The 26,233-nt window shown below is 46.3% G+C and overlaps 1 long non-coding RNA gene across 2 annotated transcripts in view; it reads left to right on the top strand.

Moving 5' to 3' along the window:
- Window positions 1-25,864, top strand: part of LOC142830281 (uncharacterized) — a 45,910-nt gene extending 20,046 nt beyond the window's left edge. For both annotated transcript variants that reach the window (XR_012905429.1, XR_012905430.1), the window contains exon 3: window positions 24,921-25,864. This is a non-coding gene — a long non-coding RNA (uncharacterized LOC142830281). The remainder of the gene's footprint in view (window positions 1-24,920) is intronic.
- Window positions 25,865-26,233: the final 369 nt, after the last annotated feature.

Here is a 26,233-nt window from a genome sequence, read left to right as displayed (position 1 = left end):
CCATTACTATTTGCCTCCAGTAGCAGGCTGCTCTTGAGCCGGTGGTGAGAACAATTACCCATTAAGATGCCAGGTCATGGAAGAATATGCACTAGTCCAAGCCTGTGCTTTATGTGGTATCCAGGTATTTCATTTGATGCAGTGTGTTTCATCCTTTAAAACGCCACCAGATATTTCCTCCTCTCCTCCTCCCCCCTCTGCTTGACAGCCTCTTGCTCTCTTACTTTTGGTTCAGGGAGTGCTTAGATCTTGAATATCATTTAAGGACCAAACAAGAAGTACCTCCAGTGACTGGTTTACATTTCAAAGAGCCTGTTTGTTTTATCTGGCAATTAGTATACATCCTCTGTAGAAAACGAGTCCATTAAAATGCTTGAGCTCCAAGCCAATCTCCCCTTTTAAATATGTTTTAAGTGCATGATTAATACACTTTTTCAGTCCCTCTCCGCGACAGCAGAGGGAGGTCAGGGAGCAGGTAAATGAAAGAAAATGGCTTCACTTGGCAGTGACTGGGCTATTAATCACTGCCCGTTTTCTATAAATCATGGCAGATGGCAGGAACTCGTGGGAAATGACATACTCTGTGCATGATGGGAATCATGGATAGCAGCAGGCACCGGGAAGGCAAGAGGTCACTTTTCTGTACACCATACCCAGTGGAGGAATGCCACTTGCACTGCACCTGTTTTTCAGCTCCACATGACAGTTCTCTTCCCGTAAAACAGGCCTGTAAAAGTTTGCAGGAGCCCTGAAAAATTCCCTGCATTCCATCTGTTGCGAGGAATCTGTCCATCCAGCAATGGCTCTGTTTCACATCAGCTCACAAAGGCAGGGCCCACGAATGCTCGAGCATGTGCTGAGTGTGTCTTCCACGAGGCAGAGGGCCCAACAGCTTGCGCAAGCTCCAAAGTTGTAGCCACACTTAACGCGCTGGGTTAAAAATTGTCAGTGATACATTTAATTAGATTAATACTTTGGATCAGAAAAGACAGGGGAGCCGACAGCCTGGGCAAGGGCGTGGAGTGGGTGGTGGGGGGGCATGCCTGGAAGGGGTGGCGCAGTGGGGAGCCAATCCTCTGTGCTTTCTGGAATGTGGCATGCCCCTCCTGCTAGCCCTCAGAGCCACATGGAGCGCGTGGTGCTGCCGTGGCAATTTAATGGCGCAGGGGCAACTGCCCTGTTTTGTCCCTCATCAGCAGGCCTGCTGCGCAACACCGATTATTACATCACTTGAGCAGAAAGGCAAACACAGATGATGAATGGAATGGGGACACCTACATGGCTAGAGGCAGAAAGAACTTACAATGGGCCCACATGTCTGACGGCCCCTTTTCCTTCAGATGGGCCCTCGAGTGTTTTACAAGCGGTACTACCTCATTGGTGTGCCGTCTGTGCAGCATTCCTTGTGCCCACCACTGAAATGCAGCCACCTTTGCGATGGGGTTGGGGAGGCAATAGTTTATCAGCCCACGCACCATTCCACAGCCGTGCAGGACTAGAAGGGACTGAAAAAGCCTAGCAGAGCCACTTTGAAACGCCAGGAGACATGCAGGGAGGCAAACTGTGAGGCCTGCCTGTCAAATGCTTACCCAACACAGCGACTTTCACAGAGGATAGTTTCTGGGGTTTGCCTTTACCCTGCTGGTGCGCTAGTGATTTCCTGGAGGACACCAGTCAGCTCCAGTGAAGTGAATGGGCGTGGCTGATGTGCGGGTTGGTGTGCCTTTGATCCTAAAAGCATTTTCCTGGCTTTGTGCTGAAGGATGGGGCCACACATAACACAGTCAGTCTGCTCCATCTCCACCCCCTCTCGTTAGGCACCTCTTTCGTCAGCTCTTTCTTACATGCCTGGATTCTTTCCCTCATATGCGTCTGTCTCTCTCCCTTGTACAAGGTCCCTGTTCTAGGGAGCCCCCTTATTGTCTTATGCCCCTGCTATTCCCCCTGTCCCACAGACCTCACTGCCACCATCAGAAATTGGCCAGGCCCTTCCTAATTATGCTTCTCATCTATCCTCTCATGTCTTATGGCACCACGCAGCCGAGCCTCTGAAATTAGTTGCCTAAGGAGTGATTTATCAACCCGCTTACACTTAGATGACTAGGAACAAGATCACATACATTTACCTCCAGAAACTTCCGTTTGCTTATGAATTTTTCCCTCCAATACTCATCCTACCCATCTGAATACTAGTATTATTATTTTTGTGGTTACATTAAGGTAGCACCTCGAGATACACACACACACACACACACACACACACACACACAATCTGCTCAAATTGCTTAAAGCCTGAATAAACAAAGGGTAGGTGGGGAAACAGGCAAAGAACAGTGACCAGATTTGCCCAGGGTCACACAGCAGTGCCAGGAAATAGAGGCCAGCTCGCCTAGTACCTTGTCCATGAGATCACACGGCCGCTCTTAATAGCTTGTGCTTTGAATTAGCTACGCTGCAGTCCGTTGTAAGGGCAAGCTGTGAAGCAGAGACCCATATTTGCATGCAGCCTTCCCCACTCCAGAGCCTCAGACATTTTAAGAAACTCTGCCCCCTTGTTAATAATAAGATCAGGTCCTCGTTTTGCTCAGCTGGAGGGGGCTGGCACGTCTCTTTGGTGGGCTGGCGTCACACACCAAGGCAGCAGCCTTGCCTGGGGGTTTGCATCACCAGAGTTTTGTAGTTGCATGAGCGTGCTTGCTCCCCACCATGCCCCTTGTGCAGACAGCTGGGGAGCGGAGACAAAAGAAGCCCTGTGCAGGGCAATAGCAGGCTGCAGTCCGAGTGCTGTGGGCAGGTTTGTTACCCCATGGCTGGCATAGCTTCTGTGTGCAATAAAGGGTGGGGCTTGGCCGCAGTCTGCGCGTCTGGCAGGTCTTTCAGCTGACCCCAGAGTGAGGTGGGTGGGCAATGCAGGCTACAGTCAGGGTGGGCAGGAGAAAGGAGGCCTCGGCCCATAGGCCCCCCCCCCCCAAGTCATTCCTGTAGGTCAGGGATGGGCAAGAGAGCCTCCACAGGCTGGATCCGGCCCACAGCCACCCTGCTGCTTCCCTGCCCCCAGGCCAATCGAGACTTGGGGACAGCACCCCCTGCAAGGGGCGCGGGGCGCGGGGCATCTAGTGTGAACCGCCAGCTGTTCAGAACAGCTGATTGGCCTGGGGGCGGGGAGTGCCCAACGTCTCCACCTGCCACCAGGGGTGCGTGACACCCAGAGAGAAGGTTCTCTCTAGGCACTGGCGGGGGTGGGGGCAAAGACGTCACGCGCTCCCCCACCTCCCAGCCAATCAGGGTCTGTGGGCGGGGAAGTGTCCTGGCCCCGCCTCTTTTGCCAGAGGCTCCGCCCCTTTTGGGGCAGCCCAGGCCACTTCAAAAATTGGTGAAGTGTGCTCCCCCCGCTTCTAAAATTATTACCCATCCCTGCTGTAGTCACTGTCCCTTAGAGCAGTAACTGGGGGTTGATTTATCACCTTGCACAAAGTCGCACAGCCTTGATGGCTACCCTTCCCTAGGCCCTGGCGTGAGTGGCCCTATAGGGCATTGCCCCAGTGCAGAATAACCACTGTGTAGCAAAACTTTCTGGGGCTCCTTATGGCTGCTTTGCTGCTCCTTTACTGCAGCTTTGCCAGCGTAGTAAGGGGGAGTTCAACACATCCCCAGAGTTCTCCCATAAGTCTGTCTGATCTGCCCCACCTTTCCTAGGGCAGGGCCTTTCTCTCTGAGGGGATGGCGAGCTACAGTTCACCTTACAGCCATGTGTCACAGGCCCCATGTGGTTCTGCCAACTCTTTGGCCAGCGTGTAGGGCAGCTGTTACTGTTTAGTAATGGTGCCGAGAGCTGGAGAGTTCAAAAGGACACGCTCTGGCCAGCAATGCAGAGCAGGGTGCGGCCAGCTGCAGCCCTGGCTTGTGGGGTGAATAACGGACCTTATTTGCTTGACAGCAGACTGGAGGAAGGACCGGCACATGCCTGGAAAGAAGGCCTGAGAGTAGAGCATGAAGCAGAGGACAGGGTAGCTGAAGGAATGGGAGGGGGAGCTTGATGGAGACCTTAAAATACAGCTGAAGAGAACTACAGCTACCACCGGCCGCTTCTGTGTGGCAGGCTGGGTTAGGGGAACTGCCTCAGCCGCAAGTATAATCATGTGAGAGTAAGTGCCTCACTTGCTGGTGAGAGCTGTGGGCCAAACAAGGAGCAGTGCGGATGGTTTCCGGGGGCAGCTGAGCTCACACCTTTCAGGTCAGGCTCAGGGGATGCTATGGTTGTAGGTCTGAGGGTGAGACAGATAGGGGGCGAACTGGAGTATCTGAGGAAAGGCTCCTGCTAGGGGAGGGGTTGAAATGAGGGACGTTGGTAGCAAGGTCTTCCTTCGGCAGCTCAGCTCTCACATTGTGGAAGGCCGCTACTGTTCTCTCATGCAGGCCCTTCCTTCCAGTCAATATACATTTGTATTGAATCAGGCTGTTTGCCACACACCTCGGCTACGTCTACACTGGTATGATTTTCCGAAAATGCTTTTAACAGAAAAGTTTTCCATTAAAAGCATTTTCGGAAAAATCGCATCTAGATCGGCAGGATGCTTTTCCGCAAAAGCACTTTTTGCGGAAAAGCATCCGTGGCCAATCTAGACGCGGTTTTCCGCAAAAAAGCCCCGATCGAGAAAATGGCGATCGGGGCTTTTTTGCAGAAAACAATACTATGCTGTCTACCCTGGCCCTTTTGCGCAAAAGTCTTTCGGAAAAAGACTTTTGCCTGAACGGGAGCAGCATAGTATTTCCGGAAAAGCACTGATGATTTTACATGAGATCATCAGCGCTTTTCTGGAAATTCAAGCGGCCAGTGTAGACAGCTGGCAAGTTTTTCTGCAAAATCATTTGATTTTGCGGAAAAACTTGCCAGTCTAGACACAGCCCCCTTGTTAAGGGCAATGGATGCAGCGCAGCTCCGTCTTCCCAGCCTGCTTTGCATCTGCCCGTGGTGTGTGTGAGACTCCTGAGGTACTGTGCATTCATGTTGCCGTCACTGTAGCCACCCTGAAAAATCTGACACAATTGTTCCTGGGAGGGTTGGTTCCACGAGCCCTTCCTAACTCCCTCCTCAGACGTCAGACGTGCCTAATATGTGTGTGCGTGTGTGTGTTTTAACACAACATCTGGTCTTCATTACACACAGGCTTTTCACGTCCATAATTATACCATGAGGGGAGTTCCTGTCAAAGCCATAAAGAAAATTCTATTCCCAGCCCCCACCCGCCCTCCCCATAAAACTGGCAGCAGTTGCTTTGCAGACATACCAACTTTGCAAAGAGAATGCCTTGCATTTTGGATCATTAACCCTTTGGGTGCTAAGGTGGAGCATTCGCGAGGCTGACAGGCTAGAAAAGTCTTGCTTTCTAACGGCTACCGTCGCTCTGTGGTGCCCAGACTTGGGCCAGATGAGAGCGAGCAAGAGATGACGGAAGCTTACCTGGAAACTGAAGATTATACCCAAGCTGCAGAGAAATAAATTGATATTCTATTTGATACCCTCTTTAATACAATGTGCCTCTTGTGCACTGTATTAAGTGTACAGCGTATAACTTACTTCCACCCATCACTGAAATACTACCCCCGCTGGGGTAGCGCATGGCAGCTGTTTAACAACACAGAGCAACACTACCTCACCATTTAGGACAGGAAATTAAGAAGGATATATCTGCAGGGAGAATTTAAGTAAGCAGAATATAATTATGTGAGTTGGACTTTGGCCAGGACACTACTCCTCGGAACCATGCCATAAGAACGTTAACAACCACATGTGGCCTCTATTCAGAGTAAGAGGGAGTGTTACTTGCTGCAGGCTCCATCTTAAAGATGTGGACAGCTATAAGCCATGCTGCAGAATGCTCTGGCTTACATGTGGTTGCCAGGCCAGGCCTGTAGGAGGCAGGAAGGCGCTGGGGGAATTTAGCCAGATGCACAGTGGCAGAGTTGGCATTTTTACTGCTGAATAGCAAGAATTATGGAATTCAGATTAACCTCTGCTCTGCTCAGCCATTTATCAAACTCAGAGCAAGGACAGAAAGGAAAAAAAAAACACATTTAGAAGCAAATCACCACATCTCAGAACACAGGGTATACTTTTTTTCTTCTTGTACCACCCTCCACCATAAGCATATATAACTCCTGTTAAAAGAATTTAAAAGGCGGGGTTAGGCATAGACCCCTTGAACTGGAGTACAGTTTGAAGCATTGAAGGAATGGGAGAATTATGGCAACGCGGAGCAATACAATAAAATATCCTTTAGGTAAAGGTCAATGCTGATTTCTATGCACAGTGAGAGGATTAGAAATTTTCCTTCCACTAGGTGGCACATGGGACCTTGTTTGAAAATAACTTTCTCCATTAGCTATATATTTGTTAGTCTCTAAGGGTACGTCTACACTTGCTCCCTAGTTCGAGCTAACGTTACTCCTCATTTTTTGGTTCGAACTAACGTGTCCCGGCGCGCGCTTTCTCTTTCGAATCAGCAGTGATGGTGAGATCATGCTAATGAAGTGCGGGATATTTAAATCCCCGCTTCATTAGCAATTTCAGTTGCCTACATTTGCATCCCTAGTGCCAACTAGGGAGCAAGTGTAGACATACCCTAAGGCTATGTCTACACAGCAGCGTTATTTTGGAATAACGTCAGTTTTTCCGAAATACCATAGTCCATCAACACACAAGCAGTTATTTCGATGTAATGTTGAGCTGGAGGACTGCTTACTCTGACTCTTGTAACCCTCAGGCTATGTCTACACTACAGGATTTTTGCGCAAGTGTTTTTGCGCAAAAACCCATGGAACAGCCACATCTCAAGTGTGTTTTTGCACAAGAAAATGGCAGAACAGAGTGCTTTTTGTAGTGTAGTTATATCTTTTTCTATGAGGAATAGCGCCTTTTTGCACAAGAGTTCTTGAACAAAAAGGTGTATGTGGATGCTCTGCAGGGGTTTCTTGCATAAAAAAAGCCTATCCAAAAAAAGCACAGGTGCTCTGATGACCATTCTGTGAATGGCAATCAGAACTTTTCTTGTGCAAGAGTGTCCATGCAGTGCGGATGCTCTCTTGCGCAAAAGCACATCACTTTTGCGAAGCGCTTTTGAGGTGTGAATGCGCTTTTGTGCAAGAAGATTTTGTGGAAGATCTCTTCCACGAAAAGCTTCTTGAGCAAAAATCTTGCAGTGTAGAGAAAGCCACATTATACAAGGGGGAAAAGAAGTTGGGGATAGAATGCTCTCTCTCTCAAAATAACCGTCTACTGTGTAGACAGTACCAAAAGTTAAAATAAGCAATTAGCATAGCTCAAGTTGCAAAGCTTAGTTCATGTTTAGCCCTGCTGTGTAGATGTGCTCTCAGGTGCCACAGAACTACTTGTTGTTTCTCCATTAATAGTACTTTACACAATTGAGAAAGGACAAAAAATTATATATAGCTTTTCCTGCCTTAACATTTATTTTAGCAGAAAAAACCCTTAAAAAAACCAGCAAATAGTCCTGCAGCACCTTTGAGACTAACAAAAAAATGTAGACGGTATCATGAGCTTTTGGGGGTACAACCTGAAGACGTGGGTTGTGGTCATGAAAGCTCATGGTACTATCTAAATTTTTTGTTAGTCTCTAAGGCTGCGTCTAGACTGGCATGATTTTGCAGAAATACTTTTAACGGACAAGTTTTTCCGTTAAAAGTATTTCCGCAAAAGCACGTCTAGATTGGCAAGGATGCTTTTGCGCAAAAAGTGCTTTTGCGCAAAAGCATCCATGGCCAGTCTAGACGCGATTTTGTGCAAGAAAGCCCTGATCGCCATTTTAACCATTGGGGCTTTTTTGCGCAAAACAGTTCTTCCCTGTCTTCACTGGCCCTCTTGAGCAAGTATTCTTGCGCAAGAGCGCTTTTTCCCGAGCGGGAGCGTGAAAGTATTTGCGCAAGAAGCACTGATTTTATACATTACAAAGTCAGTGCTCTTGCATAAATTCAAGTGGCCAGCGTAGACAGCTGGCAAGTTTTTGCGCAAAAGCAGTCACTTTTGCGCAAAATCTTGCCAGTCTAGACGCACCCTAAAGGTGTATCTACACAGCAGCATTATTTCGGTATAATAGCTGTTAATCTAAACTAACAATGCGATCATCTACACAGCAAGTCTGTTATTTTGAAATAAATCTGAAATGACAGATGGCTTATTCCAACATCTGTAAACCTCATTCCATGAGGAATAATGCCTATTCCGAAATAGCTAGTGCCTCTGGGGCTCTAAATCGAAGTAGCACGTCCACATTAGGGAAGCCTACCTCAGACTAATTTTGAAGCTTCCCTGTAGTGTAGATGTGCTATTTCAAAATCAGCTATTTTGGAGTATTTCTTCCAGAATAGCTTATTTCGAAATAAGCGTGCTGTGTAGACGTACCCTAAGGTGCTGTTTTTTAAAGTTTTTTCAGTTACATACCATCATGGCTTCCCCTCTGAAATTTATTTTAGCAGCTATTTCAGCAGAAGCAAATACACGCTACAGGCTACTTCAAATCACTGACGTGAAGGAGGAAAATACATAGTGAAATAATCCTCCAGTCTGATTGCGGTAGGCCATTCTCCATACCACCAGCTCCCTGCGTTGCCATTAAAGATGCTCATTTGTGTTGTCAGTTGCAAATATTTATGACCCTTAACTGATTGGGCATGAGAAATATGGTATGAAATGGATGGTGCCTATTAAATTATAACAGGGAGAAAAACACCCACACGCTGATTGCAGGAAGACTTGCGTGGCCATAAGTTGTTTCCAAAGTGGCGAGCCCAGACCTGTGTAATCACATTTCTTTCAAATAGCCTGCTTGGGTGAGTTTATATCTCTCCTGTAAATTAATTCTTCTTTCCTTGCTTCGGCCCCTCTCCGCTGCTCAGGCTGATTTGCGTTGTTTAGTATTTTCATACTTTGCTTATCGGAATGCAGACTTGAAAATAGAGTCCCAACACACTGAGATGACACTGCTGAGTGACCACTCCCCATTGGTGCCTAGGGGAAGCTGGCATCTGGGGCTTTTTCTGTTCCTCAATTCTCATCAGCCCATTCAGCTCAGCAACCCACCAAATCCCCGTCTGCATAGCAGTATTAGACTTTACCCCCTAGAATGCTTGTGGTACCTCAAAGGAAGAGCTGTAGCAATAGGGGCAAAGGATCTAGGATGGAGGATATGACGTCTACCTCAGAAGTCAACCAAAGGGTTCTACAAGGGCAGTGAAGGGAACTATGACAAAATTATATATTTCCATTTGTTTTATATATAAAAACAAATGGAAGAAAGGGCTGCTGTTAGTAGTGGATATAAAGCAGAAGATAGTAATTGTAGAATATTGGTAAGGGAAGCAAAGGGACACGAGGGAAAAAATCTATGGCCATCAGAGTTAAGGATAATAAGAATTAAAAAAAATATTAGGGACAAATAGAATCCTGATAATGGTATTATTAGTCTATTAGTAGATGTAAATGGTATAATAATCAATAATGCAAAAAAAGGCAGAATAGTCAATAAATATTGTTGATCTGAATTTTGTGGAAAACACAAGGTATCGTCTTATTACATAAAGTCAGACATTTCAAAATTAGTTCAAGCATTTAAAAAGAGCTGGTGGAGGAGCTTGCTGGGATAGTCTCATTGATTTTTCAATTTATGTTGGAGCAGTGAGGGAGTGTCTGAAGCCTGTAAGAAAGCTAAATTTGAGCCAAAATGGCCAAACAGGTTGACATGGATAGTTATAGCCCTGTTAGCCTCACATCAATTCTGGGCAAAATAATGGACTAGCTCACATGGGACTTAATGACTAAAAAATTTAAAGTATTCAAATTAAATGCAAATGAACATAGAATTTTGGTAGAGGGTATATATAGGACATGACCACGCTGTGGTGAGTATCTCCTCCGGGTGACAGGGCTTTATTGTCACATCTGCATTCCGATAAACAAATGATGAAAATACCAACCACCACCAAGCAGGGAAAAATGCTACTAGCCCGAATGAGAGGCTCTTTGCACATAAATGAGCGCATAAGGTGCAGGATAATGGCAAATCGGGCCCCCTATCTCCTTGATCTGTGTATACACTACACAGGTAGGTTCGTTTTTAGGGATTTCAGCCAAGGAGCCAAATCCAGGGCTCAGGGTGACAGCAAATGCTGGAAATAGAGAAATCACAGTGAAATGACTTTCCGGCCTATTCTCCATTTGTCCTGTTAAAAACCAAAGCAGCAGCAGCAGCTCCGGTGAGACATATGTGTCCAGCGTAATTGCAGTTTCACACATAGGCAGTGTGCTGACGTGTCTTTCGAGAGATTAACTCAGCTCTCCCTTTTGGAGTCGGCTGCTGTAAAGTCATTTCTGAGTGCAAGGAACTTCCCTATGAGTGGCCGCATACAGTTGTCTTTGGGGCACCGAGAGGGGGAAACCAAAGCTGGGACTTCTGTAGCTTAGTGCATGAGTCTCTACAGCTTGACTTATAAAGGCTGCAGAGTACGCTCATTCTGTCAGTCAGGGCTGGGGAATCTGTTTTGGGTCGGGGGACACTGACCCACAGAAAAATCCTTCGGGGGTTGCATGCAAGTGAGAAGCAAAAACAAACCAAAACAAACCCTCACTGACATTGCCCCCAACTAAGAAGAAAGACGCTTCCCACATTCCCCTTGCCCATCAGAGCCTGGGGGGTCCATTTTAGCAGAGTTTGTGTGCTTCAACTAGCAATGGGCACCAGCGTGGGTTCCTCATTGCTGGAGGGGGGAGCCCTGAGTATCAGGGGCCAGATCCAGGCAAGCCAGGGGCCGCATTTGGCCCCCAGGGCCATAAGTTCCCCACCCCTGCCGTAAGTGGTCTAAGTGCCACTACACGGGACAATGAACCACACCCAGTAGGTGCGTGGGTTACACCTGCATGATTACTGGGGGTGGGTGAATCCCAAAGGTTCTGACTGTGGCTAAGCGTTAGGCCTCCAACAACATGAGGCTAGAAATCTTGGCAGGAAAGGCCATCTCATGAGAGCTTTGATGCTTCCTCTCCCAGACAGCAATACCACCAGGACAGTCTCTCCGGGGGCCATCCCAGCTGCAACCAGGAAATGCAAAGTTGAATGAGTGAAAGCCACATGGAACTGTTATCTGGTTTCTCTGTGTGGTGTTTGCTGTCAGAAGAGCAGCTCCCTTCTCTAGCATAGCTAACCTGTTTATTTTCCTTCTGTAGCAGAGACAGCCATTCCACAAAGCTGGGGTGGGGGGGGAGGTGTGGGTAGGCCAGAAGATGAGTGAAAGTTCTCTGCAAACCAGTGGTGAATCAGTTCTAATCATTGCTTTAAGAAAAAAAAAGACTAAAATTTAAGGTCTGAGTTCTGCATACGCTGAGTTCAGCATGAGCTTTGGCTACTAGGTAGCCAAATTCAATAGCTGCAGGATCGGGTCCTGGATTTCGATCCCCCCACTAAGTAAATCATGTTCTTTAAGTCTTTTTAAGACAGATAAGTGATTAAATGTTTGTGTTTTGGGACTCAAGTGATTTTCCACATTTCCTTAAAAGAGAACCTATATGCAGGTTGAACCTTTCTAGTCCGGCACTCTCGGGATCTGACTGGTGCCAAACCAGAGAATTTGGGCGGTCAATATTGTTTAGCAGCATTATCAACATTTTTCCCCTGCTTACTGGGCTCTGAGAAGACATTTAGGGGCAAATTAGAGCTAAATAACAACACGGAACACTGAGCGCCAGAATTGGTGGCTGTAAACAAACTTTATGGGATCGTGGGAAGCTTGGCCGTATCCGTGATAAGTGCACATCTGGCTCACTAAAATCATGCCGGACAAGAGAGTGCCAGACCAGAGAGGTTCAACCTGTATTAACCTCATTTTTCTCAAATGCAAGGCAATTGCATTGCCTTGAAGGTGGTGTGCATAAGAATGGCAATACTGGGTCAGACCAATAGTGCCTCTAGCTTAGTATCCCATTTTCTGCCAGTGGCCAGAATCAGGTGCTTCAGAGGGAATTAACATAACATGCCATTATCAAGTAGCTGGAGTTATTTATCCATTCTGGGTTCTTGTTGTGGGGAATGCCTATCATTATTTCGACACTACTGAGACAACAGATGTTAGAACAGGCCATTGTTGAATGGTGTGCATGAAAGAAATTGCACAAAGCTATTTTTGATGGCTTGGCTTGGATGGTGCCATTAAAGCAAAGACAAGAGCTTGTATTTCATGCCAGGGTGTGAGAAATGCACCTCAGTTGGTACCTCTACACCCATGTCACTGACCTGAAAAACCGTGGCAACATATTTACCGTGAATTAGCAAATATAACTCTCGGGTTATCCATGTTTTTACCAACTACGCCCTCTCCCCCTCCTCACCCGCGGGGTATACATGGCCACGTCTGATTCAAGTTGATTTTTACTCATATTAAAAGATGACAAGACCAACATGATAAAATCAGCCTTTTATGAAGGTGGCAGAAGTCTCTGCAGGCTATGTATGTTCGCCGGTAATCTAATTTTATTTACACACAGTAGAAAAACAGTGGGTAATACATGAGTGCATGTTATACATGGACGCAGGTTATATTCACTAATTTACGGTACATAGATTTTGCTGGTGCGTTTGAAGGTATCGTGTTCTTGGTTGTGATAGACACCCATTCCAAATGGCCATAAGTCTGTGTAATGCTGTCCACTACTGCTGAAAGCACTATCCAAAAACTATGGGAATCTTTTGTTGTTTTGGTCTTCCGGAACAACTTGTAAGCAACAATCATCTGGAGGTTGTGTCTCAGGAGTTTGGAAATTGTATGAAAGCAAATGGGATTCATCATATCACTTCAGCACTGTATCACCCACCCACCCATGGATTGGATGGAAAGTTTGTGCAGACAATGAAACAAGCTTTGAAATCAGCTAGAGGACATTCACTCATGCAAAAGTGTCTGGACACCTTCTTACTATCCAACAGAAACACACTTCATGCTACAACCAAAATGTCCCCGGCTTTTCTAATGAGCTGCGCACTCGCTTTGATCTGCTGAAACCTTCTGAATCACGACAATTTGTGCAATGTCAACAGCAAGGTCAAGTCATCAGGCATGCATCCAAAGCAAATGTCTGAACCTTTAATCCAGGACAGCCAGTTTTGGCTTGGAAATATGGTTCTGGAACTAAATGGGTCCTTGCCATGGTCATCACCTCAACAGGACCTGTTTTCTGTACTGTCCAGATGAAAGAGGATCTTATCCGGCGGCGGCACGTAGATCAGTTGTTGCCAGGTTATGCCTGCCTCCAGGACAAGTCTCCAGTTGAGTTGCTCATCCTCACCACTACCGGTGAACTGCCGAGTCAAGAATCACCTATTCCTGACTCTCCTCCTCCATCATGCGTGTGGCAAACACAAACCCCCTCCCTGAGCAGGCTGATCTGACAGCCTCACCTGTTCGCCCTTCAAGTCCCGACCCTTTAGTTAAGGTTACAGGGCAAAATAATTCCCGGGATTAGCCGGAAACTGAGGCAGTCTGCTCTCATTCCCATTGAAGGAGTTGCACTGTTGCAAACTGCTAGGGAAGAGGTGTCTGTACTAGAATACAGAGGGTCTTGGAGATGGGGTAAGCTTCATTGGTGTGACGGACCTTTTCACACTGGCACTGCACATCTGTGCTAGTGGGTGTGCACCGGCGTAGTTACTATGTGTAACTCCTCCTGCCCCGTGTAGAACGGGCCATGGGTTTGCAGCCTAGTAACATAGGGTATGTCTACACTACCCCGCTAGTTCGAACTAGCGGGGTAATGTATGCATACCGCACTTGCTAATGAAGCCCGGGATTTGAATTTCCCGGGCTTCATTAGCATAAGCGGGGAGCCGCCATTTTTAAATCCCCGCTGCTTCGAACCCCGTGTAGCGCGGCTACACGGGGCTCGAACTAGGTAGTTCGGACTAGGGTCCTATTCCGAACTACCGTTACTCCTTGTGAAACGAGGAGTACCGGTAGTTCGGAATAGGCACCCTAGTCCGAACTACCTAGTTCGAGCCCCGTGTAGCCGCGCTACACGGGGTTCGAAGCAGCGGGGATTTAAAAATGGCGGCTCCCCGCTTATGCTAATGAAGCCCGGGAAATTCAAATCCCGGGCTTCATTAGCAAGTGCGGTATGCATACATTACCCTCCTAGTTCGAACTAGGAGGGTAGTGTAGACATACCCATAGTTCTCTTAGTAGCCATGTGACTGCCCTAACACCCATTTCACTTGGACTCCTCTGCAGAAGGCCTGCTCAAAGATGACCAGCTGCTTGAGTCCTGCTTAGGCCCTGGCCTAGCCCCTTTCCCAGACATTAACTTGCCTTATTTGCCACTCATGTCAGGCCTGTCCCTGCCTCCTGCTGGGAAGCATCGCCTAATGGGACAGAACCAACACATTGCTAAGCAGCAGCTGTATGCGGAGTGGCTGAAAAGTGGACGACTTCCTGCCCCCAGAGGAAGGGGCAGACAAGGCTTATGTGGTGGATCTACTTCTGACTCAGGACCAGCCAGCCAGAGGATGAAGCAGAAAGGAGAGGGGGCAGGGAGAGGCGGTGAAAGATTTAGCTGGGCTTCCACCCCTTGTTGAAAGCCCCATGGGTGGGTACGACGCAGTTCTAAGGACTAATCCCTCCTGACTCCACAGCTGTTCAAATCTGAACCCTTATAGTGCACCCAAGGACACACACGCAGCACTGGGCTCCACAAGGATGGTGGGGCTCATGTCTAGCTGTTTAGCTTGTCTGGATGCCCAGAGAAGAGCCATAGTAGGGGCCAGATCCAGAATCCATTCAAACCAATGGGAGTCTTTCCATTGACTAAAACAGGCTAGACCAAGCCGTAGTAAAGTGAACTGGATCTGAAGAGGAAGGCTCCTATTTGTATGCACCATTTGGATTGAGTTGCACGGCATTCAGAACATGGTAGGTTCTGTCTAAAAGTGAGAAAAGGATCCAAGCCCTTCCTGGACATTTAAAATCTAAGAATCGAGGTATCACCATAGAAAAGGAATTCAAACTGGTGACACCAAAGAGAAAGTGGCATGTGCATGCACATGATGGAAAAGGATAACGATAACGGGATAGGAAACATTTTACACTGCCTTGTCCTTTTCAAAATCATTAATTTCACACACACAAAAATTGCCATTCATTACGTTCGGGTCGGGAGTAAATATCCGTATGTTTAGCAGCTCACATTTCTAATTAAAAATAATGGCAATAATAATGACAAACCCAAACCTGCTGGCCCTAACTTTTCTCCCCCCTTCAGTGAATGTTTCCATCTGGCCCTGAACCAGAAGTGCCATTCCCTGCAGACTTTCCACCATTTATTCATAATGTACAGCACCGACAAGTGCTTCCAATTCTCCAGTTACCTACGCACTAACGAACATCTGCTAATGTTTCTTGCAAGTTCAAGGACTTTTTGGGCAGGCTGTAGACTGGGGATTTAATTTCTCTGTGTCCCTGAAAAATGTGTGTGTGTATTTATTATATATATTAAACACTAGAAGATTTACCCGGTGTTGCTTGGGTCCTTAACTGGGGGATGTTAAAATTAGATTAATCAACTAATCAAATAGTTGATAGAATTTCCATTGACTATTCAATTAGTCGATAAGGACGCTTCCACTCTGAAATGTAGCAAGAGCCCACCTGGCTGTTACTACATTTGAAAGGTGGAAGTGCCGCATGGAGTTCTGTCTTTAAAATGTACAAGAGCCCCAGCAGGAGCTCTTGTGCATTTCAAAGAGTGAAACACTGCTGAGTCCACTGCTGGCCCCAGGCTCTATGTGGTGCTTCCACTTTGAAACGTACAAGAGCCCTCAAGCACCCTCTGCTTCCCCCACCCTTGCTGCCTCTTTCTGATAGAGGCAGCAAGGGAGGGGGGAGCAACTAGTTGACTAGTGCTTCGACTATCCGATAAGCTTTTACTTGTTAGTTAGTCGACTAGTCGCTTACACCCCTATCCTTAACAGAAATAATTTTTCTTTTTCTTCATTTAAATCATTGCTCGGGGGTGGGGCTGAAGGGTTCACTGTACAGGCTACCCCGGGGAGAGAGGATAACCGCAGCCCTCTCTTATCAGCAGCTTGGGAACAGATGAAAAGTGCCTGTCCATGGCTGATGCAGCTGCAGTGGGCACAGCCGGAGGAGGGAGGCATGTTCCCCAGCTGGGGGACGGACAGACAGACAGACAAATAGACAAACTCTCTCAAATATATAGTAAGTAGATAGCTCTCCCTTTCTTCAACCCAGGGTTTTACATCACTAGTAGACTTCTCCTTTGCTTGTGCAGTTTTGTTTTGCACAGACCAATGATTTCCCACTCCCAGTTTAACTTGTGCATCATTACTAAAAGTACTATAGCCTGGTATAATAGTCCATGTACTAATAAATTTAGCATCTTTTCAGTTCACCATGTAGTTCTCAGTTCTCTTTGTTGTTATATTTGTGTTTGTTCCAATCATGTACTTTGTTTCCCAACCTTGGTTTCGGAATGGTGAACACAGCCTGGTTTGTTTGGGCAATGACCAACCTGCATACTATTTTTGGTCTTTCCAATTGTCATTTGTTTTCAATGGTCCAACATTTGCCAAGTGCTTGGTCATGTCTTCTTAGCTTTGTAATTGGTCAGTATATCGTAATCCAACCGCAGCACTGCTCTTTGCTAGCCACTACCCTGCACTATGGCTATTTCTGCCAATATTACTGTAAAGGGGTGGCACTCACCTCCCACAAGCATCCCCATCTGACCGAGTGCATGTGTTTGTTGTTTCAGTTGTCAGCCTCTTCAGTGAATCAGCCCTCTGGCCAAGTCACAGCCCTGTTTGAATTAGTCAAAAATGCCATCCGGGGTACACCCTTTTATTATTTTCTCCACTAGGAGAGAGAGATGCCTCCAGGGTTTTCCCTGCTGAAGACTGCTTCCTCAGCCAGCCAACCTGCACACCTTGAAAGCTCCAGCAACACTGACTGCAGCTCTAGTCCTCAGCTCCCTTTTATAGGCCTTCCTGGCCCCTGATTGGCTGGTTCCTTCTCAGCCACTCTAGCCTCCTTGGAGATCTTCTCTATTGTCCTTTTCTTCTAGGGCATGGTGTGGCAAGGCCTCAAGCCTCCAGCAGGGGGCTTCGGGACTTGGCCAACCCAGTCACTTGGAAAGTTTTGCCAGCTTTGCGATAGGAATCTCCGTGCATTTGGAGAGCCAGACCAACTCTCACTAGCAGTCATCACTGCTAACTACTTTCACTAGCTTTACCATGCCAGCCAAGGCAAAGTCCCCGAGTGTAGTGCTGCAATGCATACAGAGATACTTGGTGTGAATAGCAAGAGCCAAGGGAGTTACCACAGCCAACTGCAAGCAAACAACCCCATGGGGGTGTGGCTGTCTACTACACTTTTGAGCTCACCACATATTTCACAGGGGAAGTAGAGTATAGGGCACTCACCAGAGAAACATTGTCCATCAATAAATTAGCCCGTAGACTACTGGGAGCCATGTATTATTGAGAAGAATGGTTGGTTAAAAACTGCTGAGCTTAGTGCTAATCATTTGTGATTAACAATAGATATTTGACCCAAAAAAAAACCCCTGTAGAAAATGGCGTGCACAAGTCATACATCAATAATCAATAAGGAGCATTGTGTCTATCCTAAACCTGGAGTTAGCTCCCATATTACTTTGGCTATGTCTACACTATATGCCCTCTGACAGCAGATATGGAGAAGGGACACCTGCTACAGTGACAGCAGGGGTTTTTCCATCTGTGTGGTAAGCCCACCCTCCCAGGAGCCAGTAGCTAGATCAATGGGAGAATACTTTCATTGACCTACCGGTGTCTATACTGGACTTCCCCCAGCCGCTGGAGTATGGAGCTGCATGAACAGCTAATGGAACCCTCAGGGCAGCAGGCCCATCAGCTGGCGTTAAGCTGGCATTGCTCTGTCGATTTACACAGAGCGAGGCGGATTGACACCGGCAAGAGCTCTGCCCCAAGGGCTTCAGGTTCGGTTCCTGCTCAGGCCACGGACCGTCGAAGCATCTCTCTAGGGAAGGCTTGCCTTGCTTGAACAGATGGCTCTTCCAGGTGGGAGTACTTCCTGCACAACAGCACCACGTAGAACAGGAAGTGACTTCTCGATTAATGCAGTGGCAATGTAGGGGATGCCGACTGGAACCACCCAGATTAGGAAATTTGTCTGGACTCCTCCACCTTCTACAGTCATTTCTCTGGATTTGTTTCACAGCGTAATAATACAACAGCTACCACTGGGGAAGCTCCAAGAGCAAAACAGCTGAGAGACAGGCCCACTCTACTTGCTGAAGAGAAAAAGTGTGTTGGGCTGACATCATGAGCCTTTCTCCCTGGGGTTACACCAGGGGTTAAATTGATCCTTAGCATCTGGAGCGTGGTTCTTCTGGATTTAAGGGACCATGTACAAAAGGTGGATCATTAGCTCCTTATGTAACTAGCTGTTTTAGGTACCCCCCCCCACAATAGTCCCATCTGAGCAAATTGCAATTTTTAAGGGTTTATCCTCACTCCCTGTTCCTTGCCACTGCCATGAATTTCCCCATATTCGTGGAGTATGTGTTTGGGTTGGGGAAGAAACGGGCTTACCCCTGTTCAAGTAGATGGAGTTTGCACTTTCTTCAAGCCTGGAGTTTGAGTTAAGCTAGATCTGCACAATTTGCAGGAAAAAATTTACCCCCCCCCCATCCTTCCCCTCCTAGCTTGCAAAATGCCAGGAACGGTTAGCATGACAGCAAGCAAAAGAAAAGTAAACGACCCTGCCCTTGCTCACTGGACTTGCCCAGAGAAGCCCGGGGAAGCTGGCTGTCTGCTTTGGCACCCAAAACAAACAAGCCAGGCGTGTTCTGTGCAAATACCACACATTTTTCCTGTCACTTCAAGTGTGTTTTCTTCCCCAGGAAATCCACTTGTCATCAAAGCGGGGCAAAGAAACAGAGTGGTGCTTGTGAACCGGCTGCTTTGATTGGGTGGGAACAGGCAGGATCGTTTCATGCACCGGAAAGCGCAAAGGGCGTGTGGCTTGCAAAATAAAGGCGAGGCAAAGAGGCATATGCGGGACCCCTCCCACCTCAAGTGTGTCAACTTGGGCTGGTAGGACAGGTGCAAGCCTTCCAGCCCAGGAGAGTGAAATAGGTACACGCTGCTCCTGGCACATCATTGCTTCCTCCTTCCTCCCGCTGGCTTCCCTGCCCCTGTATTGCTGCTGCTCTCTGCCCATCCTTGAATGCTGCTGCCTGCTGTCGCCCTTACACCTTGCTGCTGCTCATTCCCATGGATGGTTGTTCCTTCATGTCCCGGAAGGAGCTGTGATTGTGGGGGGAGGCTGAAGCACGTGTGGCTCTCAGAAGGTGCAGTCAAAGCATCGATTCTTAGGCTGCTGGTGCTATAGTGGTCGGTCCTGCTACCTCTAGGGCTAAAAAACATCCCAGGAGATCCGGGATACTTGTGATCCCGGATACTTGCTAGTCAACAAAGGGATTGCCCGGGTTGGCTAGTCAACAAAGGGATACGCTGGACGGACTTAGACAGCTGGCAAACTTAAGCCCACCCAGTGTCAGGTGTCTGGGAGGCTCCGTCTTGGAACGTACCCCGTGACCATGACAGACCAGTCTTTTTAATCTCTCTTCATAGGGGACCCATTCCAAACCCTTAATCATTTTGTTGCCCTTTTTCTGAACCTTTTTGTCTGTTGCGTGGTCTGGTTTTTCTGTTTTGTTTGTTGCGTGGTTCCCACCTACTTACAATAGAATTAACTCTTATGGAAGTATTTGAGCTGTTCCCTAGCCTCACCACTCCATTCACGCACTACGGCACAGCTGCTCCTCCAGGCAGTGGGAACGTCCCAGCTGCATTCTGTACAGCTCTAACGTCGTCTCATTACCCAAGTGCCAGAGTGTCTGCCCTTGGTCTGATGATGGGAGGAAGGCCATTGCAATTTGGCCCCATGCTGCTAGAAGGCAGCATGTCAAAACAACAACAGGGACAGAGATTTTTGATGGACCTAAGAACCCTTTTTTAGAAATTAATTGGTTACTCGTGGAGACCGTTGTTTACAAACTGATACAGTTCTAACAAACCTCCATCACTAAGAATATTCATTTGCCTGATGTTCCTTGATTGGCGGATATTGATCTCTCTACATCAGGATTCACAGTAGCACCATCACAATAACTAACCAGTCATATGTCTTGGTTGTCAAAAATGTCATATTTGACTGGTATCAAAGTCTCCACTGCTAAGCCCTTCTCCTTTGTTCCCAGCTTCCAAATCTCCAAAGACCCCGTGTTATGACATTGCCACTGCGTATCAGTGCACTGACAGCTCCTCTTGCTGATGAGCAGACTTCAGGACTGACCTGAGGATAGAAACAGACACATCGCACTCAGCAATTAACCCCAGCCTTTCCTTATTACACTGAGATACTTACAGTGTTCCGAGCCAGATGTGGGCCTGCAATACATTCTGGACTGCTTGCCATCCATAGGTAAATAGCTTTAATACATTCCCTGTAGGTTAGGAACTTGCTAAAGGCTAGATGTGAAGAAAAGACAAAATCAGTCATAACTGCAGTATGTCAATATGTCATATTGTGTGTGTGTGTGTACACATACACAGAGATTCAGCTAAATGCACGTTATAGCATTTAGTGGCGTGGTGACCATCAAATTCTATTTGCAGCCTGACAGAATGCTTGCTTCAGAGACTCATGAGGCTATGTCTACACTACAGAGTTTTTCCGCAAAAACTCGCAGAGTGTCCACACCTCAAGCATGTGTTTGCGCAAGTAAATCGAAAGATCAGAGTGATTTTTGCGCAGTGGGTAATCCTCATTCTTCGAAGAGGAACGCCTTTTTGCACCAGAGCTCTTGCGCAAAAAGGCGTGTGTGGACGGGCAAGATGGGGTTTTTGCGCAAGAAGAGGGAAGAGGAAAAAGCACAGGTGCCCTGGTGGCCATTCTGTCCATAGCAATCACTGCTTACTAGCGAGAGAGTGTTCAGGAAGTATGGATGCTCTCTTTCACAAAAGCGCATCACTTTTTCGATGCACTTTTGCAGTGTGGACGCTATCTTGCACAAAAAGTTTTTGCAGAAGATCTCTTCTGACAAAAGCTTCTTGTGCAAAAAGCCTACAGTTTAGACGGAGCCTCAGACAAAACTCAGTAGAAAGGAAAAATGAGGTTCAGGGGAAGGGGCAAGAAATACTATCCCCTGGTAAAAGCGCATTGCCTTCGCAGAAGAGATAAGTAAAACTGGGGGAGAATTCTTCAACAAATTAGTTTTCCACCAGAAAACGACCATTTGTTGAAATTGACAGGCACTGATTTCTGTAAAGTTTTGTTCAGAAAAAACTGAAACGAAGCATGTCAATAAACTTACGGGAACAGAACATTTCTATTTCTCATTTCAAAATGATGTTTTGGTTTGACATGTATTTTTATCTTGTCTTGTAAATTATAATATAAAAATACAAATGCTAATTTTTCACCAATCAATATTTTTGTAATCAGAACAAAAAGGCACCATTTTACTGTGTGATAGTTTATAATGGTATCTTTTTGTTCAGATTCAAAACTATTAAACATCTACATTTTCTGTAGAAAGGACATTCCAGTTCCTACTCAGTTCTACATGTGACAAACCGACACAAAAATATGACTACACATACATGTCTCACTATTCCTTTCTTTGTAAGCTTCAGAGGGGTAGCCGAGTTAGTCTGTATTTAAAAAGCAACAAATAATCTGGGAGCACTTGAAAGACTAACAAAACATGAGCTTTCGTGGGCACAGCCCACTTCTTCAGATAACCGGAGTGTTGGCTGTCCAGAACCAAGAATAAACGGGAGAAGGAAGAAGGAAGGGAAGGGAAGAAGGAAAAAAATTGGAGGGGGGGGGGGAAGAGGCAGTAGGTAGATACGTTTAAAAGGGAAAGCAGAGCCAGTCTCTAACAGGAAAAACTGAAAAACAACAGATAATCTATTAGCACTAGATAGTTAAAAGAGGCTGATAAGAACCATTAGTTTGCACTAGGAGAGGAAGAGTACTAACAACAGATTCTATGCAGACATCAAGAACCATTGGCACCTTTCTGCACATTGGATCAAAGCTTAGTCTACATTAAACCCCACTTACAATTGCATTAAGACAGAACCGAGCAGTTTATTTACAGTTATGTCTCTTGCGCTTTATTTAACTGTGATCGCTGTGTCTAGACAGCATAGCATATACATCATTTCACATACTAGTGTACAGTTTGCCCCAAAGAGAGAGGAGCAATATGATGAAACTTTGCTACAATTGGCATCCTTATTGCTCTGGCTATCTGGTAGTAATACCAAATAGCCAGGGTAAAAGAGTGGGAGGCGGTCTCAGTACACCAGACAAGACAGACTGGGGTAGGAGGAACTGCAGAGGAGCATTGGCGTACCCCACTGGGGAACAAAAGGGAGCTCCCCATCACTTTTAGCAAAGAAAGGGGGAGCCTTCGCACTAGCCTTTCTTATTTTAACCTCTCCTAATGACTGAGGCTTTAAGTCTGTGAAGATTTACACACGTGAATACTTTTATGCACAGAGCTGCCCTATTCAAATCTACAAGAATGCTCCCAGGCACAGAATCATGCATCTGCTCATCTCTTTGCAGGCTCAGGTCCTACTAATTCAGCAGCTTTCCTCCCAAACCATGTCAGAATTGCATAACCTTCCTGGGAGGAGAGACCCGCAGCCTCGGATAGGCCCCTGGCAGAGCCATACAGGAAGGAAGAGGAGTCACATGCCCAATGCATCAGACACACTTTTCTCTCATAAAAAGTGCCACAGGATCCATACAAAGGTGTTATTTATGGGGGTCTTTGGGAGGCAGTAGCCCCCTTCCAAGTTGGAGCCCCTGGATTTCATACTTGAGGTCACCTTAAAGCCCATGCCCGGACTCCAGAGGCAGTTCTTAACTGCAACAGAGTCTGAGCTGCTTGCAGCTTTGCCTTTGGGGCAGGGAGTTTGTTCTAAAAAGAGGGAGGTAGGGTGACGGAGAACAACAAAAGGCTGGGCATTCAAGCAATTGGAGTATTGTTAGAGCATCATGAAAACATTGCCAGGTACTCCACTTAAAAGATAGGAAGTGGGGGAAAGTAGATATAAGTGTTGTGCTTCAGAGATCCACATTTGGACCACTGCTGTTAAACTTCTCATAAATGTTCTTGAAAAAGAGGTAAACAGTGTCTAATCCAAAGCTGACTGCAAAGTGTTCTCACAACACTGCAGGGTGTCTATACTGCATCCTTACCTTGAAATAAGCTATCCATTTTGCATAGCGCAAAATGCATAGTTTATTTTGAGGTAATTTCGAAATAAAGCACTATTCTGAAACATCCCTTAACCCTTGTGGAACGAGGTTTACAGAGACATCGGAGTAGCAAACCTGTTATATTTCAAAATAATGGGCATGCTTAAAAGATGCAGAATAGCTATTTTGGGACATTTCCGGTATCCCAAAATATGTCTGCAGTGTAGATTTAGCTTGGGTGATTGGGCAACACAAGGGCAGATGGAATTCAGTGTTGGTAAGTGCAAAGTAATGCACATGGGAAAATATAATCCTAAATAAAGATACAAAAATGATGGGGTCTAAAATACCTGTTACCACTCAAGAAAAAGATGTTGGAAACCTTGTAGATAGTTCCGTGAAAACATCTGTTCAATGTGCAGTAGCAGTCTAAAAACTAAACAGCTAACAGCATATTGGGAATCATTAGGAAAGGAATAGATAATAAGACAAAATACCAGATTGCCTCTATATAAAGTCATTGTATGCCCACATCTTGAATACTGTATGCAGATCCGGTCACCCCATCTAAAAAAACATCTATGGGATTTAGAAAAGGTACAGAAAGGGCACCAGAATGATTAGGGGTAAGGAACAGCTTTTATACGAGGAGAGATTAACAAGACTGAGACTTTCAGCTTAGAAAAGTAATGAGGGGGATATTTTAGAGGACTAGAAAATCATGAATGGTGTGAAAAAATAGCATAAGGAAATGTTATTCCTTCCTTCGCTAACATAACATAAGAAGCTGGCCCAATTAAATTTATAGGCAGCAGATTTCAAACAAACAAAATAGGCGACAGGGGCTATATCATGATGATTGCCTCTTCTGTTTAGCCCTTCTGAAGCACCTAGCATTGGCCACTGTTGGAAGACCAGATACTGGGCTAGAAGGACCACTGGTCTGACCTAGTATGGTCATTCTGATGCTCTTACATAGAGCTGAAATATATCTGCCCCCTACTGTAAGCACTGGATCCCACTCCCCTTCCAGAGCTAAGGAGTCCTGATAGGGGTCTCCTTCTGTCTCTCCACAGAGTTAGTAACAAAGGAAGAATATACATTAAAATGTTAAGGCTAACCAGTGTTCCATAAGTGACTTGCCACAAGATGTCAGAATATGTTAGTATTAGAGCTGAGTGGGTCTAATATGTATTTAAATTTCTTTCTTTTAGATAGGAATTAGATACAGTGCTCCTGCCCGCTAACTGCTAAGTTGTCTGCCAAAAAAGTAGAGTTTTCCTGTGCCTTGGTAGCCCTTGGATAGAGAAGATGTGTGAGGGGGAAGAGCAGATGCGGTTACTTCCCCCGCACATTTGGTGCTTGGCTTGTACTGAGCATGTTCAGCAATACTGCTGAAATCTCAGTCCTTAGTCCACCCCATGTTCTCACTGTCATGTTCTCACTCTTCCCCCTCCCGTCATGGCATGCATAGGTCATCCCCCCATCAAAATCTGAAATTCCGCCCCTAGATCTATACAGCTCAGACAGTGCATGGAACTCAATTTATCTGTCTCTTGCAGATGGACCCTGCCCAAAGCTGAATGGACAATTTTAGAGAGTGTCGCTATTTCAAAAGGAACGCTTAGAACTCACCAGCCACAGCGTTACAGAGCCAGGTTCTGAAGTACAACAGCCTGTTTGATTCTGCAGCATGAATGAGGATCTTTCCTAGAGAAAAAGAATTCAGTTCTCAGATGTGTGACGCTAAAGGAAAGAAAATACAAGTTAATCTGCCGAGAAATGCAGTTATAAATGTCATGGGATCTCCAGTCTTGAAAATCCGTTCACATCCAGTCTGACATTCACACACAATTCTCTTGCCACTAGGTCCCCCAACTCTGCGTGCCCCAGCATTTGGATTTTATGCATAAAGAGTCTGACCATGCTCAGCAGGTGCGAATGCAGCATGCTGGAGCTAGCTTTGACCTAGCTACATTAGAGTTAGCTCAAGTAAAAATAGCCACATAGCCCCTAGAGCAGGGACAGTGGCACAGATTCGTCTCTGAAACACAAAGCCCCGGGGCACATACTCTGTCTGCATATGCTGCCATCACAGCTCCCAATTGCAGTGGCGCAATACCCACTATGAGCCAGCATTGGAAACAAGGCCCTCTGCCTCCCAGTCCCATGGCTGATCCACAATTTAACACTCACTAAACGCCATACTGACTCTGCACATGGATTATGGCGACCAAACAAGGCAAAGCAACCAGTAGCAAGGTATTAATTAGCATCCTCCTGGGAAACGCTTGCATATCAAGTAAAGCAAAGACATAACATCAATCCTCACAGGCATCCTGGCATGTTGTTAACACACTGACAAAGGTTCAGTTGGAAGATGTACTTTCCTGCTATCCAAAACCAAACCACTGCTATTGCAGAACAATAAATGGCACCTTGAGTGCCTACCTGACACGGCATCCAAGGTGTGTCAATAATATTGATGACAGCACCTTGACTCTTCCAGAGCTTTACCAACCGTAGACACATAGGCTACGTCTACACTGGCCCCAAATTCTGGAAAAGGCATGCAAAGCAGGTAAGTCAGAATAGGGAAATCTATGGATTTAAATATCCCCCGCAGATTTAAATAAACATGTCCGCCGCTGAAAGTAGGAATAAGAGATCCTCCGGAAAAGGGCTTTATTCCGGAGGATTGCGCCAGTCTAGATGCTTTTTTCCGGCTTTTCCCCAAGCCGGAAAAAAAGCGGCGGACATGTTTATTTAAATCCCGAAGGGGATATTTAAATCCCCTGCGGATTTCCCTATTCTGACTTACCTGCTTTGCATGCCTTTTCTGGAATTTGGGGCCAGTGTAGACGTAGTCTCCATA

This window comes from Pelodiscus sinensis, chromosome 7 (assembly GCF_049634645.1).
Source record: "Pelodiscus sinensis isolate JC-2024 chromosome 7, ASM4963464v1, whole genome shotgun sequence".
NCBI lineage: Eukaryota > Metazoa > Chordata > Testudines > Trionychidae > Pelodiscus > Pelodiscus sinensis.
This window is presented reverse-complemented; position numbering and strand designations above follow the sequence as displayed.